Raw genomic sequence first — 17,150 nt, 5'->3', positions numbered from 1 at the left:
ACAGATACAATATGATTTCACTTATATGTGGAATCTAAAAAACAAAACAAACAAGCAAGCAAAGAAACAAACAAAAAACCAGACTCTTAAATACAGAGAACTGATGGTTGTCAGAAGGGAGATGGGTGGGGAACATGTGAAATAGATAAGGAAGATTAAGGGGTATAAACTTCCAGTTATAAAAAAAATACATCATGGAGATGAAAAGTACAGCATAGGGAATGCAATAAAAAAAAGATGTAAATTTACAGGCACAGAAATAACATGCTTCCTAGATGTTCTCTGTGAGCAGAAAATTCTGAGTATTACTGGATTTCTATTTTTGTGACCATAGTGATATTGATACTCTAATTCAATTCAGACTCAATCTATCATCTCTACCAATATTAGTTCTAAAGATACTGTAGTAAGGCAGCACGAACCATTAAAATCATAATAACAGAGCTACATAGAGGGGATGGATTTTCCCACGTGGCTAATGAGAGATTTTGTTCTTACCCAGTAATTTGATATTTAAAATATGAATTTTATTTCATAAGTGAATGCATGATAAGGGAGGCACACAAGAAAATTAACTGTGAAAAATTAGAAGTAGTGATAAAAATTATGAATTAGTAATTTAATTTGGGGTAATTTTTATATTATTTCTAAGCCTGGAATGTACTGCCTCTCCTTATGAGATCTGTGACTCTGTAACAGAATATGATTAAAAGTAAGCTCACAATTTAGAATTTTGAAAATGTATTTTATGATTATTTTTCTAAGAATTTTTCTAGATACATGAATTAAACCTTCACTTGAAGGTTATAGGCATACTCTTTTCTTCCTTGGGGGGAAAAAAGTAGGTACAATAATACTTCATGTAACTGGTATCTTTACAGAGTGTAAAACCTGTCAGGAGGTTTTTCAAATAATTGGAATATTACCCTTTGAGCATACAAACATTAAAACCACCACCCCTAGAAGAGAGGAAAAAATAAAACAAGATGAAATCAGAGAGGGAGAAAAACCATGAGAGACTTTTAACCATAGGAAACAAACTGAGGGCTGCTGTAGGGGAGGGGGTAGGGGGATGGGGTAACTGGGTTATGGGCACTGGGGAGGACATGTGATGCAATGAGCACTGGGTGTTATGTAAGACTGATGAATCACAGACCTGTACCTCTGAAACCAATAATATATGTTAGTTAATTGAATTTAAAAAAAATAAAATAAATAAAAATAAAAACACCACCCCTATAAACCTTCTAAAATATCTTACTTCTCCTTATCACTTTGCACGGAGAACATGGAAGTAAGTTAACCTTCTCTTGAATCAGAGTTATCATTATAAATGGATGATGGCCCTTGATGTCTGGCAGCAAGTAAACATCTGGGAATACGAGTAAACAAAAACATCCTGTTTTTTAAGAAACTTAAGCATAGTCAATACATAATATGAGTTTCAGGTGTACAGAATAGTGATTCGATATTTATATACATTATGAATGTTTATCACAAATGAAGTACAGTCACCACACAATGCTATTACAATATAATTGACTATTCTTCATGCTGCAATTTTCATCCCTGTGACTTATTTATTTTAAAACCAGAAGTCTGGACCCAGGCCAGGAGGAGTGTGGGTGGTTGCGGTGTTCTCCGTACTGCAGTCTGTGAAACAACAGTGCGGCCATGGCAGAACCACAGCCCGCATCCAGCGGCCTCACCGACGAGGCTGCCCTCGGTTGCTGCTCCGACCTGGATCCCAGCACTAAGGATTTTCTGTTGCAGCAGACCATGCTACGAATTAAGGATCCTAAGAAGTCATTGGATTTTTATACTAGAGTTCTTGGAATGACGCTACTCCAAAAATTAGATTTTCCCACTATGAAATTCTCACTGTATTTCTTGGCTTATGAGGAAAAAAATGACATCCCAAAAGATAAAGATGAAAAAGTAGCATGGGTATTCCCCAGAAAGCTACCCTTGAACTGACACACAATTGGGGCATGGAAGATGATGAGACCCAGAGTTACCACAGTGGCAACTCAGACCCTCGAGGATTTGGTCACATTGGAATCGCTGTTCCTGATGTACATGGTGCTTGTAAAAGATCTGAAGAGCTGGGAGTCAAATTTGTGAAGAAACCTGACGATGGTAAAACGAAAGGCCTGGCATTTATCCAAGATCCCGATGGCTACTGGATTGAAATTCTGAATCCTAACAAAATGACAACTATTATTTAGTTCTGTGAGAATACTGCTTTGCGACTTCAGTGAAGACCTTGTGGGAGGTAAAAAAGGAAATGGTATGATTCAGGACATTCAGATAACAGAAACATCTAGGACTGAAGAATCACTGTCCCAATTTAAGATTATTCTGAAGTCCATTCCCCTTTCCTATTTCAGCTATGTTTTTCACCTAACTGTTCAGTCATTGTGATTTTAAAGTAGTGCTTTGTCTTATGTCCTTGAATTTAGTTAAAAAACTTTACTTTTTAAGGTAATAATTAGAACAGTTCCCTTCAGAGGCTGCATCTGCCTTCTTTCTCCTAAATATGATTTCCCTACAAGTCTGCCTTTGAATCATCATTCTCAAAAAAAAAAAAATTAAAAAATAAAACCAGAAGTCTGTACCTCTTAATCCCCTTTACCTAGTTCACTCATTCTCCCCAACCTCTCTCCCCTCTGGCAACCATCAGCTTGTTCTCTGTATCTATACATCTGTTTGTTTTATTTCTTTACTTGTGTTTTTAGATTCCACACATGAGTGAAATCATATGGTATTTATCTTTCTCTGTCTGACTTATTTCACGTAGTGTAATGTCCTCTAGGTCCATCCCTGTTGTTGCATTTGGCAGGATTTCCTTCTTTCTCATGGGTGAATAATATTCCACTACACATATATACCACATCTTCTTTATCTATGTATGTATCGATGGACACTTAAGTTGTTTCCCTATCACAGCTATTGTAAATAATGCTGCAGTAAACAAAGGGGTGCACACTATCTTTTCAAATTAGTGAAAAAACATCATTTATTATACATGCTATAATATAAATGATGCCTTCATAGGACATGAAGATATAGAAAGTTATTTGTCTTCCATTAAATGACCCCAGACTACGTTTGCTTTTCGTTGATTTTTACTTTACTTTAGTTTTTTTTTTTTTACAGCTTTTTCTTGTCACAAGATCATCAAATATTCTTTATTACTGACAACGTGCCTAAACTCTTAACATTGTCTACTTCTGCTGAGGGCTGGTAATCAGATCAGTAAGTTCTTCAAGTGGTGTCTAAAATTACGAAACAGTCTGAGTGATGGACTGGGATGGTCTTACAACATGATCTGTAGTAAGCTTTGTCACAGATCTCTTTATTTTACCTTGAGTGCTGGGCTTCATTCTCTTGGTCAGTGATTTTCACTGTAGGTGTATTTTTTACACTCTGGAAAGTTTGTTCGCAGGGAATCTGGAGCGGCAAGTAATTGAGGCAAACAGAAAGCTCTGGCTGAGAAGGGGACCAACTTGGAGCCCCTGAACACTTGGCACCCATTGCCAGCACTGTCACCAGAAGGCGCCCCCACGTGTGGGGCTTGAAAGTCACTTCCTAGAGACCTGAGGATGATGGGTTAACGAGCCTCTGAAGAAGTCGGATGTCACTGTTTCACTTGCTTTCTTTCTGTCTTTGGACACTTGTCTAATCCTCCACAAAATCGTGGAATGTGACAAGAAAATGACTGAGAGGAGAGCAATCAAAGGCAGAGTGTACCGATTACTCATCCCTCTTAAGGCAAACGTGAGGACTCACATCTATGCAAATGTTCTCGAGAACATGTCTGTTTTCGGAACTGAAGCTGAGATGACTGCACTAACTTCAGAATGTTAGGGAAAGTGCTAGAGAGAGGGACTGGAGTAAGAGAGGCACAGTGTGAGTGAGTGGCTGAAACTAGGGAATGGATAATGTATCTGCCGCGTCCACAAGATGGTCCTCTTAGGTCCACCTAAGATTCAGACTCCTAAAGCTACCGCTGAGCACACTTGGCATCAGTTTATTCAGGACTGCAGACAGAAACCATTCAGAACTTGCCAGCAGGGCAGTTGTCAGCTGGAGGCCTCGCAGTAATTCATGTGACAGCTTGCCTAGCCATCCAGGAGTTATCTTTTCTCTAGGAGATGCAGCTCAGGTGAGACGAGAAGAAATCCATACAAGTGGATGTGGAGTCTAACCAGACTTAGAAGCCCTGCTGTTTTATAGGAGGCACTGTATCTTGTAACAACAGCTTCTAGGGTCCCACAATGGATACACCAATTACATGAAACTCAGGACAGTCCAAAGTGCAGTGTCCCCATCAAATATTTATCACTCCTTTGCAGTTCCTCCCAGCCCAGATGTAATTTACCAGTCAGAAGGTCATTTTTATATGTGATGTTGCCTAGCAATAGAACGTGACATCTTTCACCTCATCAGGTTCCTTAGGGAACTTAGACATTTTTACCTGAGGCCAGCTTTTCATCCAGCAGGGGAAACTGTAGTAAACATCACCATATGGTACTAAATATAGCCAGAGTTCCCTTCGAGAAGTTTAATTTGAAATACTTTTTGGATCTCAAAGGACTTGGTCAACTCTTACTATGTCACTTCGACCATGAGAACTTCTTTCAGGGCATGTGTTCTCCCTTCCTATTTTTATTTTCTTTTTGCCTAAATTCTTTGAATACCTAGGTGGATTGGGCTACAATTTTACTATATCTGGTGTTTAAATCAGGAGCATCTGACAGGATAATACTAAATAATGCTAAAACAATACTAGTAATGCTAAAGCATATCTGAAAGAACAAATGCATGAGCATACTTAAGAAAATGGGGGCCTGGCAACTCTACTTCTGGAAATTTATCCCGAGAAACATGGTCCCATCCACAAGTGTTCATGTTAATAAACGACATGTCGTTTGGGTCTACTGTTTATCTAGCTTCTCAAGCCAGAAATGTGAGGTCCATCCTTGCCTTCTCTTTTCCTTATCTTTATATATCTAATCAATCAGCAACTCCTTCTGGTTCTACTTCCAAAATACACATCTTCATTTCTCTTCATCCCCATGGCCTACCCACCCCCCATCATATGTTAAAGTCCCAGTTCCCAGTGCCCCAGACTGTGCTCTTATTCAAAAAAAGGCTGGAGTTATGCATCTATACACCAAGGAATGCCAAGGATTGCTGGCAAACACTAGAAGCTTGAAGAGGCAAGGAAGGATTCTCCCCTATAGGCTGCAGAAGAAGAATGGCCCTACTAACAATAAATTCCTATTTTTTTAAGCCACCTAGTTTGTAGCACTTTGTTATGGCAATTCTAGCACACCAATGCTCCACTTCAGTCCAGGCCTCCATCACTTTTTACTGGGACTAATGCAGTGCCTTCAGATTTGTGCTCCTGCCTCCTCCCACTGCTGACCCACTGCGGTCTATTCCTCACACAGCAGAGAGAGTGACCTTTTCAAAAGTTAAATTAGCTCTCATCACCACCTTGGTTTAATATCCTTCAGTAGTTTTCTATTGCTCTTAGAATAAAGTAAAAAACTCGGTTACCATGACCTATTTCTTAAACTTTCTGGTCTCAACGATGGACTCTGAAAAACAAACTGAGGGTTCTAGAGGGGAGGTGGGGGTGGGGGGATGGGTTAGCCTGGTGATGGGTATTAAAGAGGGCACGTTCTGCGTGGAGCACTGGGTGTTATGCACAAACAATGAATCATGGAACACTACATCAAGAACTAATGATGTAATGTATGGTGATTAACATAACAATAAAAAAATTTAAAAAAAATTTTCTGGTCTCAAGGCCCTTGTATAGTAAGCCTTCAAAATTACTGAGGACTTTAAAGACTTTTTGGTTTATGTGGTTTAAATCTGTCAATATTTACCATATTAGAAATTAACACTGAGAAATTTAAAAATCATTACCTTTTACTAGAAGTAACTAAATTTTTTATTTTTATTTTATTTATTTTTAATTTTTAGAGAGAGAATACGAGCAGGTGGGGGGAGGTGCAGAGGGAGAGAGAGACTCTCAAGACCCTGAGATCATGGCCTGGGCTGAAATTGGGAGTTGGACGCTTAACTGACTGAGCCACCTGGGTGCCCCAGAAGTAACTTAATTTTTTAAGTGAAAATATATTTTCTGAAAAAGAAGAAAACATAGTGAGAAGAGTGAGAGTGTTTTACATTTTTGCAAGTCTCCTTAATGCCTGGCTAAATAGAAAATAACTGGACATTCATATCTCATTCAGCATTCAGTCTACAATGATACCATGTCACGGGGCCTCTGGAAAATGCCACTGCATGCTCATGAGTGAGTGACTGTAAAAAAGGTCAAATACTGTCTTACCGTTGTTATGAATATAGTTTTGAAAAGGTCAGGGCTCCCAGGGGTTCCCATTCCCTACTCTGAGAACCCCTGGGCCTAGGAAACCCTGCATAATTTAGTCCTGCCTAACTTTCTAATCTGACCTCATAAATGCCGTTCTTCCCGCTCTCCACGTGGCTGGATCCTTCCTCATCCTTCAAGTCCCAGCCTCTCTTTCATCCACGTAGAGAAAGTCTTCCTTCACTACTGGTGTAATTCTTCAGTTCAATTCCCTGGTTGTTTCTTTCATAGCACTTATTACAATTTATAGTTTAAAAACACATTTATCTGTCTCTTCCCTGGATTATGAGCTCTATAGGGATAGGACCCCTGTCTGACTTTCTGACTTATGTCCTAGTACCTAGGACAGAATCTGGCACACAGTAAGGACGCAAACACTTTACTGAGTGAATGAATAAATCAATCATGGATCTGTACAAATATTTATGGATGTTGCCAAGGATGATGCTGCTTACATTCATTCATTAACAGATATTTACTGAGAACCTATTAAGTGCCAGGCACTGTTCTAAATGCAGGAAATAAAAACAGACAAAAATCTCCATCCTAGTTTTGGAAGAGGGGATAGAGAAAATAAACTAAGGAAGGAAAATACACAATATGTTAGATGATAATACAGGATGTAGAGAAAAATAAAGCAGGAAAAGATAGGGGATGCTGAAGGCAGGGTAGAATGGATTTCAATTTAAAATAAGGTCTTACTGGAAAACACAGGCCTTACTGGAAAAATTATGGGGGGTGGTGGTGAAAAACGTGAAAATGGTGAAAGAACAAGCTGTATCAATATCTGGGGGGGAAGCAATAGAGGGAGCAAGATGAGCAAGTACAAAGGCCCTGAAATGGTCCTGTGCTGGCATGTTTCAGGAACTAAAACGGGGCTAATGTGTGACAGCAGCAGAGGGAGCAAGTTAGATCAGTAACAGTAAATGAGGTGTGAGAGGTAACAGAGGGCCAGATGGCACAGGGCCTTGTAGGCCATTTTAAGGATTCTAGCTTTTATTGTGAATTCAGTAAGAGGTCACTGGAGGGTTTTAAGCAGAGGAGTAACTTGACTTCACTTATGAGCTAAGAGGATTACCCTGGCTGCTAGGTTGAGAATAGACTGAAGGGAAGTGGGAAGACCAGACAGGAAGCTTATTTGAACCATCTGGGTAAGAAACGAGGGGGACTTGGGCCAAAATGTTAGCAGAAGGCAAGGTGAGAAGTGGTCAGATTCTGGTCATATTATGAAGACAGAAGGGATAGGATTTGCTGACAGATTGGGTGTTAATGCAAGAAGAGAGAAGGTAAGAATTTCACCAAGAATTTGGCCTGAGCAACAAGGACGTAATTGCCATTAACTAAGATGGGAAAGACTTGGGGCAAAGGAGGTTTCATGGGTAAGATCAGGAGTCTGGTTTTGGACACATTAAGTGTGGGATGTCTATCAGACATCTAAGAGAGATGTCATGTAGGCAGTTAGAGATACATCTGAAGGAGAGAGGTATGGGCTGGACATGTAAGTTTGAGAGTTGTGAGCACATACTTAAAGCCCAGAGACTGGATAAGATCACCAAAGAATTGGGTACAGAGAGAAAAAGAGATACAAAGTTTGAGCTCTAGGGCCTCCCAAAACAAGAGAGGAAAAGAGGCAACCAAAGGAACTGAAAAGGAACTACTGAGAGGAATGAGCCAAAGGAACTGAGAAGGCCAGTAAGGTAGTAAGAAAAGCAGATGAGTGTAATGTCCTGAAACATAAGAGAATATAACGTATTTTGAGAAGGAGTGATCAATTGTGCCAAATGCTGCTGATAGGTCAGGTATGGTAAGAACTGAAAAGTGATCATTGGATTTAACAAAGTGGAAGTTAGTGGGTTTTCCTGATAAGAACTGGAAGAAGGGTGGAAGTGAACATCTACTTCAAGTGGGTCCAAGAGATAATGTGAAAGGAGGAGTTAAGAGCATAAACAACTCTTTCATGGAATTTTGCCATAAAGAATGAAATGGGGTGGTACTTGGACACTTAAATGGGGCAGAGATAGTAGCATATCTGTAACACGCTCATGGAATTTATACAGAAAAGAGGGAAGACTGATAGTGCAAAAAAGGACATGTGGAGTAAGATCCTTGAGTAGGATGGGATCGTACCTAAGAGAGGGCCTGGCTTTTGGAGCACAGATAGTTCATACATACTCACAGGAGGGATGGAGGTCTGTAAGTTCATACATGCTCATAGGACGGAAGGAGGTCTACATAAGCACAGATGCAGGGAGGTGGGTAGATATGACAGTGAGAACTTGTGGAAGTTTTTTTTTTTTTTAAATGATGCATGTTTCCTCAGTTAAATGGGAAGAAAGGTCATCAGCAGAAAGTGAGGATGAGGAAGGAGATGTTTGGATTTTAAGGAGAGAAAAGTTAATGAGAGTTATCTAACAGAATGGAAGAGTTAATGAAGTAAGGACATGTAGTGTGAATGCTGGGCAGCACTTGAGATTAATGGTCATAACTAAAGTGAGCACAGTTGTGTATTTTTCTCCTGGCATGTTTAGCTGCACAGGTACAGACAAGGAAGGGTATGAGAATTAAACACCTATTTTCTGAAAGCCTCCATATGAGGGCCACAATGATACATAAACTAGTTCTAGTCTCTGTGCTCATGGAGTTTGCATTCTTGCTAATATATTGCAAAAGAGAATAACCCAAGCATCTTACCAGTGGCATGGGTACAGTATGATATACCTGCATGACAGGATACTAGGCAGACATCAGCAATTATGTTAAAGACTATCTATGGGTAAGAGAAGATATTCATGATAAATAAAGTAGGTTAAAAACTATGGACAGGATGAGGGGCGCCTGGGTGGCTCAGTCGTTAAGCATCTGCCTTCGGCTCAGGTCATGGTCCCAGGGTCCTGGAATCGAGCCCCGCATCAGGCTCCCTGCTTGGCGGGAAGCCTGCTTCTCCCTCTCCCACTCCCCCTGCTTGTGTTCCCTCTCTCGCTGTGTCTCTCTCTGTCAAATAAATAAAATCTTTAAAAAAAAAAAAAACTACTATGGACAGGATGATCCCATGTTTATTTTTAAAATGTGTTATCTACCTATAGGAAAAAAGATAAGAAAACATCAAAAGTGATAAGGGGTTATCTCAAGGTTGAAATTAAAGATGACTAAAATCTTTTTCTTTATACTTATTTGCATCTTTACAAAATGTCTTATATCTATTAACTTTTTATTATGTTATGTTAATCACCATACATTACACCATTAGTTTTTGATGTAGCATTCCATGATTCATTGTTTGCATATAACACCCAGTGCTCCATGCAGAACGTGCCCTCTTTAATACCCATCACCAGGCTAACCCATACCCCTAGCCCCCTCCCCTCTAGAACCCTCAGTTTGTTTCTCAGAGTCCAGAAAATGTTACTATTCATTTGTATTTTCTCTGAACCTGAATACTGTCTATGTTTACAAACATTTTTCAGTGATAATTATTACTTAGCTCTTATAAAAACTGATCAAACCAGGGGCGCCTGGGAGGCTCAGTCAGTTAAGTGTCTGCCTTTGGCTGGGGTCATGATCTCGGGGTTCTGAGATTTGAGCCCCGCGTCGGGCTCCCTGCTCACCAAGAGCTTGCTTCTCCCTCTGCCTCCTGCCCTGCTCAGGCTCTCTGTCTCTCTCAAATAAATAAATAAAATCTTAAAAAAAAAAAAACCTGATCAAAACAATTAAAATCATAGCTACTTGTAAATGGCTCTTCACAATTACAAGCATGGTAGGGTTATCTCCCATCTATTTCTGGTTTGCTATGTTCCTCAGATCACCATGTCTAATTCGGGGCTTTTGAGTTCACATGCTGTGGGCTGAAGTGTTCCAGTGTTTAATGTAAAATGTTGAGATTTTTGATCTTTTGACATAGAGCATGTCCACCCAGAAATCAATTAAAGCAGGGACATGAACATAAGAACCATGACTCCAATCACAGAACTGATTGGCAAGTTGGGAATAGAAAGACAGGAGGACAACCAGCTTGTCTTCTAATTCTATTACCTTTCCTGTCTTCCAAGAGTACTAGAGAAAGGAATAGGCTTTAAAAAGACATCAAGAGTTTTCCTCAATTCTGAGTTGTTTGTATGTCTAAGTACCTTGATATGTCTATAGAATAGGTTTCTGGCTGAAAACAAAGACGATTATTTTAAATTACTTGCTAATCAAATAACAGTCTTTAGGGACCCAAATGAAAATTCTTCTTTTATTCATCTTTTGTATGCCTAGTACATTAGAAGCACTTAAGAAATGTTCAATCAATGAACTCGATGGTAATGAATGACTAATATAAAGGCTATTCAGTTTTTAGTCATAGTTAATAATTATTTTAAATCAACTACTATAATACTCTACTATGATTATGATGCTTTAATAAAACACATTATCTTATATTTATAAAATCTTTACCTCTACTATTCCTCTTTGTGTGTTTAAGTGGAATTTGTATAGCAAGAATATGACTCCAAACATTTTTTTCTTGGTAACTTCAAAAAGGATATAGGAAACCAAACCTTAGTCTTTATAAACATTCTGTTTTAAAATATATTACAAAGAATAAATGGAATTGAATGTCAAGAATGAGTAAGTGAAAGCTTTTACTCATCTGGTTTACAACTTGTATCAGCTAATTTTTTAAAATTTAAGTTGATTAAATTTTTTGGTTGTTTCATTTCAAATGGCCACACCAGAAAAGGGTTGTTTGTCATGGTTATTTATGCCTTTCCTTTCTGTTTTAGCTTAAAAGAAATGTTCAAATTTAATAAATATGTAGTTGTTATAAACAGTAGCAAAAACAATTCCAATAAATTAAAATTGGTTATACATCTGAAATCTTTGTAAGGCATTATACATTAGGGTAAAAGAAAAATACTCAGTTGAATTAAAATAAACAAACTCACTTAGTAAAGTTAGAGTACAGAAAAATTCAGCCATGCTTTTTTTGTAAAACCCAGACTACAAAAGCATAGAAATGTGCAACCCCTCCACTATACCCCACGTCCTTTCTGTTTCCAAATCAATAATAAAAATTCATAAGGAATACAAATGAATGGCAAAATGATACAAGAAATCTAAAGACCCAGACTCTCAAATAAGAAAAGGAAAAATGTGCCCATGTTCCCATTAAGTGATTCTCTACCATTACTTTTAAAGTGGGAGAGAATCATGAAAGCTCCCCTCCATCTGGACTGTTTCTCTGTTCTGACTCTTTTTTTTTTTTTTTAAAGATTTTATTTATTTATTTGACAGAGAGAGACACAGCGAGAGAGAGGGAACACAAACAGGGGGAGTGGGAGAGGGAAAAGCAGGCTTCTCGCGGAGCAGGGAGCCCGATGCAGGGCGTGATCCCAGTACTCTGGGATCATGACCTGAGCCGAAGGCAGCCGCTTAACGACTGAGCCACCCAGGCGCCCCTCTGTTCTGACTCTTGAAGGGACTTGAAACTATCACCCACCACTCTGAGGCTGGCCTCCAAGGCAGCCACTCTTCGTTAGAATTTTTGCTAGAACCCTGGGCCTTCCTAATCCTTAACTAAAACTGTCTCTCTCATCCCCCCTTTACCTTGTATTATTTGTGAATATGTGTTCCCCTGCTCTTTCGAAGGTAAGGACCATGGCATACTTTAACTTATGAGACCCCTATTACCATCATCCCTCGTATCTAGCACAAAACTGCATAAAATTAAAGTTAAATAAGACTAAAGAAAAATAAATGACTTGCAAGAAAACCAAATATAGTTATACCTCACTAATCTAAGGACTTGCTTTTTAGCATTCTCAAGTACCTGGAATAGGGCCCACAGTATGGAGGAAAAACGCCAGTAAGGGCCACATTAAACATGTTGTGACCAGCTGGCTCCCTGGACAGAAGGATTCTTCTACCTAGTTTGAAAAAGCAATGAAAGGCCAATTTGCCCACAAACTATGAGATGCAACACGAAGAGTAAGAGACCTGGAAAGTGAAAAGTGAAGGAGAACAAGGAGTAGAGAAGAGAAATGGTAAGAGGGCCCTCAGAGCCTAATGGTAATTAGGAGAAAGAATGGGGGCAGCAGGAGTAGCGATGAGGAGAAATGAGAAGCTGTGACAGAGGTGGCAAGTTGCAGACATTCTAGACCACAGAGAACAGCCAGCCATAAAGTGGGCTGGGCTGCGTGCCAACCAGTAGATTTTAGCAATCTCAAGAGAGAAAGAGAACCTTTTTAGCCCTATGTTTCACACTATCTATAAATACCCATGGTATAGTACAACGATTTAAGGAGGCAATGAAGTACAGAATACGTTCGAAAAAAGATTTTCTAGAAAACCAGTTAAAAAAAAAAAAAGCAGAATGTAACTGTCCAGCTTTTTGAAATCAATACTAATCTAAAACGTTTAACTTTCCAAAGGGTGCTAGATAGTTATGTGTGCTAGACAGTTGTGGGTTAGTAGAGAAAGGAAAGAAAAAGGAACAAACAATACAATACCTATTGTACGCTGAAAGCTTTACAAACATTTCTTTCAGTCCCTCACAACAACCGTATTACATACACGTTGTTATTCCCATTTCCAAGCTCAGTAAAATAAGGCTCAGAGAGATGATATATAACTTGCCCAAGGTCCCCAGGCTCTTCTGACATCAAAATCCATGTTTTCTCAAATATACTGAAAAGGAAAAAGGGGAATCAACACAAATAAATACAAGTAAGGAGAAGAGTGGTTACATTTTTTTCCTTTCGCGGGTTAAAGACAATAGGTAACCGAGGTTACAGCCTCACATACAGCATGCTCGTGGGATTCCTATTAACCATACTGTATATCACATTCAGAGAGTGAGCCATCTTCCGCCTCAGCACTACACACTCATCTTTACTTCTCCTCAGTTGATTGCTGTACTTTTTCAAGTCTGCATATTTTGCGAAGCTGTAGCTTATTTTAAAAAATTAACTTTCTAAGCTGATCTAGCATACATAAGGTACATAAGATATCAGAGCCAAGCTGCTTTTTCTGAAAGGTGTTTTGCTTACTGCATTACTGTTTCTTTAATACTATACAGTAAAAACTCAATATACCTCAATCCGCTCTATTCTAAACCCCTTGTATGGTAAATAATCAGACATATAACAGAGAAATCCCAGAAATGATTATTTCTGTTCATACTTACTCGCTACTTTCACAATGAAAATTTTAATAGACTGCTAAGTCCACAGAACAGTTCCCTTTCCACACAAGGTGCTATGAAACAGGCACTTTATTTGTTGTTGGTAAGAGCATAAATAAGTGTGACACTCAGAAAATGTTCATTGCCTCTGGTTTAGCATTTCTAGAATCTATCTTAAAAAATACTTCAAATAGTTTAAAAGCTTTGTGAAAAAAAGAGTTTATTCTAGTATTATCTAGAATAGCAAGAAAGTGGGAACAGTTTAATAATTTAATGCCCCCAAATATAGGAAAAGTTAATAATACATTTGTTGAGCATATTGTTATTCAGCAATTTAAAATGATGGTCATAAAGTATTTACAACTTAGAAAATCATCACAATATTATCAGTGTAAAATGGAAGAATAAAAAACATTTTTACAGTAAGATCTCAAATATGTGAAACAAGAAAATATGGTATACTGAAAACATATTTTTAAAAAATCTACATTGTAAATAGTAGATATATGTCTATGAAGTGTTTTTGTTTTATTTTTCTATATATTCTATGAGCAGGTACTATCATTATAATGGAAAAACAAAATGCCTTGAATTTTTCAAAGTTACATTATTTTACAATATAGCAAAGTCTGGCCTGTAGCAGCTCCCTGAAAACCAGCAATATTTGCTGGAAATTTAGAATTCTGAAGCTAACGTTTTAGAAATCCATTCGAGGTGGCAAAAATTAACAAGTCAGGAAACGACAGATGTTGGCGGGGATGCGGAGAAAGGGGAACCCTCCTACACTGTTGGTGGGAATGCAAGCTGGTGCAGCCACTCTGGATAACAGTACGGAGCTTCCTCAAAAAGTTGAAAATAGAGCTACCATACGACCCAGCAATTGCACTACTGGGTATTTACCCCAAAGATACAAATATAGGGATCCGAAGGGGTACGTGCACCCCGATGCTTATAGCAGCAATGTCCACAACAGCCAAACTATGGAAAGAGCCAAGATGTCCATCGACAGATGAATGGATAAAGAAGAGGTGGTATATACATACAATGGAATATTATGCAGCCATCAAAAGGAATGAAATCTTGCCATTTGCAACGACATGGATGGAACTGGAGGGTATTATGCTGAGTGAAATAAGTCAATCAGAGAAAGACATGTATCATATGACCTCACTGATATGAGGAATTCTTAATCTCAGGAACAAACTGAGGGTTGCTGGAGTGGTCGGGGGTGGGAGGGATGGGGTGGCTGGGTGATAGACATTGGGGAGGGTATGTGCTACGGTGAGCGCTGTGAATTGTGCAAGACTGTTGAATCACAGATCTGTACCTCTGAAACAAATAATACATTATATGTTAAAAAAAAAAAAAAAGATAGCAGGAAGGGAAGAATGAAGAGGGGGAAATCGGAGGGGGAGACAAACCAAGAGAGACTACAGACTCTGAGAAACAAACTGAGGGTTCTAGAGGGGAAGTGGGTGGGGGGATGGGTTAGCCTGGTGATGGGTATTAAAGAGGGCGTGTATTGAATGGAGCACTGGGTGTTATATGCAAACAATGAATCATGGAACACTACATCAAAAACTAATGATGGAATGTATGGTGATTAACATAATAATAATTAAAAAATGTATAGTTGGACAATGTTAAAATGAGGAAAGTGATAGTACCCGTGGCAGGTGGAATTTTGGCATGATCCCCAATGACCCATGCTCTTGTATAATCCCTTCCCCTTGGGCATGACTAGGACCTGTGAATATGAGGGAAGACTACTTCCGTAATGGAGGGCAGAAATGGCCTGGAAAGGGCGTGGCTTAAAACAAACATCCACACTGACCAGGTTGTAAACTGCCTATGGAGAGGGATGGCCTCCAGCTGAGGGAGGGCCTCAGTCCTACAACCACAAGGAACTGAATTCTGGCCATAATCTGAATGAATCTGGAAGACAACACCAAGTTCCAGATGAAAATACATCATGGCTGGCACTCTGAATACAGCCTTGAGGGACCCTGAGCAGAAGACCCAAATAAACCATGCCCCAACTCCTGACCCCTGGAGCCCGTGAGATAATAAACATGTACTGGTTCAGGCTACTGAATTTGTGGTAATATGTTATACAGCAAAAAACAAATAAATAAAAATAAAATAAATAACATACAGCGCTATTCTGTTTGGGTTGGATGATTCCTACAGTGTTAGTAGTATGGAATCTGGGTGAAAAATATTGTGAAGGGCATATATAAAGAGCTTGAGAAAGGTTTCAGTTGGATGATACAGTAATTTTAAATTATGTTATGTTAGGCATGAAAGAGAAAATGTCTGAAAACAGAGGAATTAAGTTTGCTTCTACATGGCTATACCGCAGAACTTGGAAGAATATGAGAAAATTCCAGGGAGTCAGATACTTAATTTTCTAATAGAAAGATGTTTCCAAACATAAAACAACTGCTTTTTTTTTTTTTTAAGATTTTTAAAATTTATTTATTTGAAAGAGAGTGAGTATGAGCAGGGGTTAAGGACAGAGAGAGAAGCAGACTCCCTGCTGAACAGGGAGCTGACTCGGGGCTCGATCCCAGGACCCTGAGATCATGACCTGAGCTGAAGGCAGACGCTCAACCACTGAGCCACCCAGGTGCCCCTGAACAACTGCTTTAACAGTCCCTGCGTTCCTTATCCCAAGAAGTTTCAAGCTTAGAAAGCTGACTGAGTAGGAGGCCTAGTATAGGGAAAATCTAGGCATTTCTAGATGGTCTGATTAGTAACCTAAAGACTGCCTCTTTCTTAGACATTTGCCTTTTTAAATACTGTATGTGAATAAAGAGGTACTTTTTTTAAAAAAATATTTTATTTATTTATTTGACAGAGAGAGACACAGTGAGAGAGGGAACACAAGCAGGGGGAGTGAGAGAGGGAGAAGCAGGCTTCCCGCCGAGCAGGGAGCTCAATGTGGGGCTCGATCCCAGGACCCTGGGATCATGACCTGAACCGAAGGCAGATGCTTAACGACTGAGCCTCCCAGGCGCCCAAATAAAGAGGTACTTTCTATTAGAGTACAAAAATTTCCTGCCTGGTAATATTATAGGCAGACAGTAAACATTTGATGAATGAATAAATGCACAAACAACTAATGAAGGAAAGAGATAAGAGATATTAATATGGCTAAGGCTTAGTTACCTTTCAATTTGTGTGTCGGGGGGGGAGGGTAAATTAAAAATAAAACCTTGGGTGCCTGGGTGGCTCAGTTGGTTAAGCAACTGCCTTCAGCTCAGGTCATGATTGTGGAGTCCCGGGATCGAGTCCCACATCGGGCTCCCTGCTCAGCGGGGAGTCTGTTTCTCCCTCTGACCCTCTTCCCTCTTGTGCTCTCTATCTCTCATTCTCTCTCTCTCAAATAAATAAATAAAATCTTAAAAAATATATTAAAAAAATAAAATAAAATAAAAATAAAACCTTGATGATAGTGAGGGAGTAGCTATCTCTGGAAGAAAGAATGGTGTCTTTCTGTAGCAAATAGGACCACACAGGGAAACTGAAGGAGCTCCAACTGTGTGCTCAAGATCCAGTTTTAGGGGGCGCCTGGGTGGC

General features: G+C 39.2%; 1 protein-coding gene and 1 pseudogene across 4 annotated transcripts in view; one reads left to right on the top strand and one right to left on the bottom strand.

Moving 5' to 3' along the window:
• ACBD6 (acyl-CoA binding domain containing 6) overlaps positions 1 to 17,150 on the bottom strand; it is a 216,185-nt gene that overhangs the window by 31,998 nt on the left and 167,037 nt on the right. The gene's annotated exons all lie outside the window — the stretch shown is intronic.
• LOC112828653 (lactoylglutathione lyase-like) lies at positions 1,610 to 2,400 on the top strand (annotated as a pseudogene).

This window comes from Callorhinus ursinus, unplaced genomic scaffold (assembly GCF_003265705.2).
Source record: "Callorhinus ursinus isolate GAN/ISIS: 27379988/994484 unplaced genomic scaffold, GSC_fseal_2.0 scaffold13, whole genome shotgun sequence".
Classification (NCBI taxonomy): Eukaryota; Metazoa; Chordata; class Mammalia; order Carnivora; family Otariidae; genus Callorhinus; species Callorhinus ursinus.
Note: the sequence above shows the minus strand (reverse complement) of the source record. Positions and strands in the feature narration are given on the sequence as shown.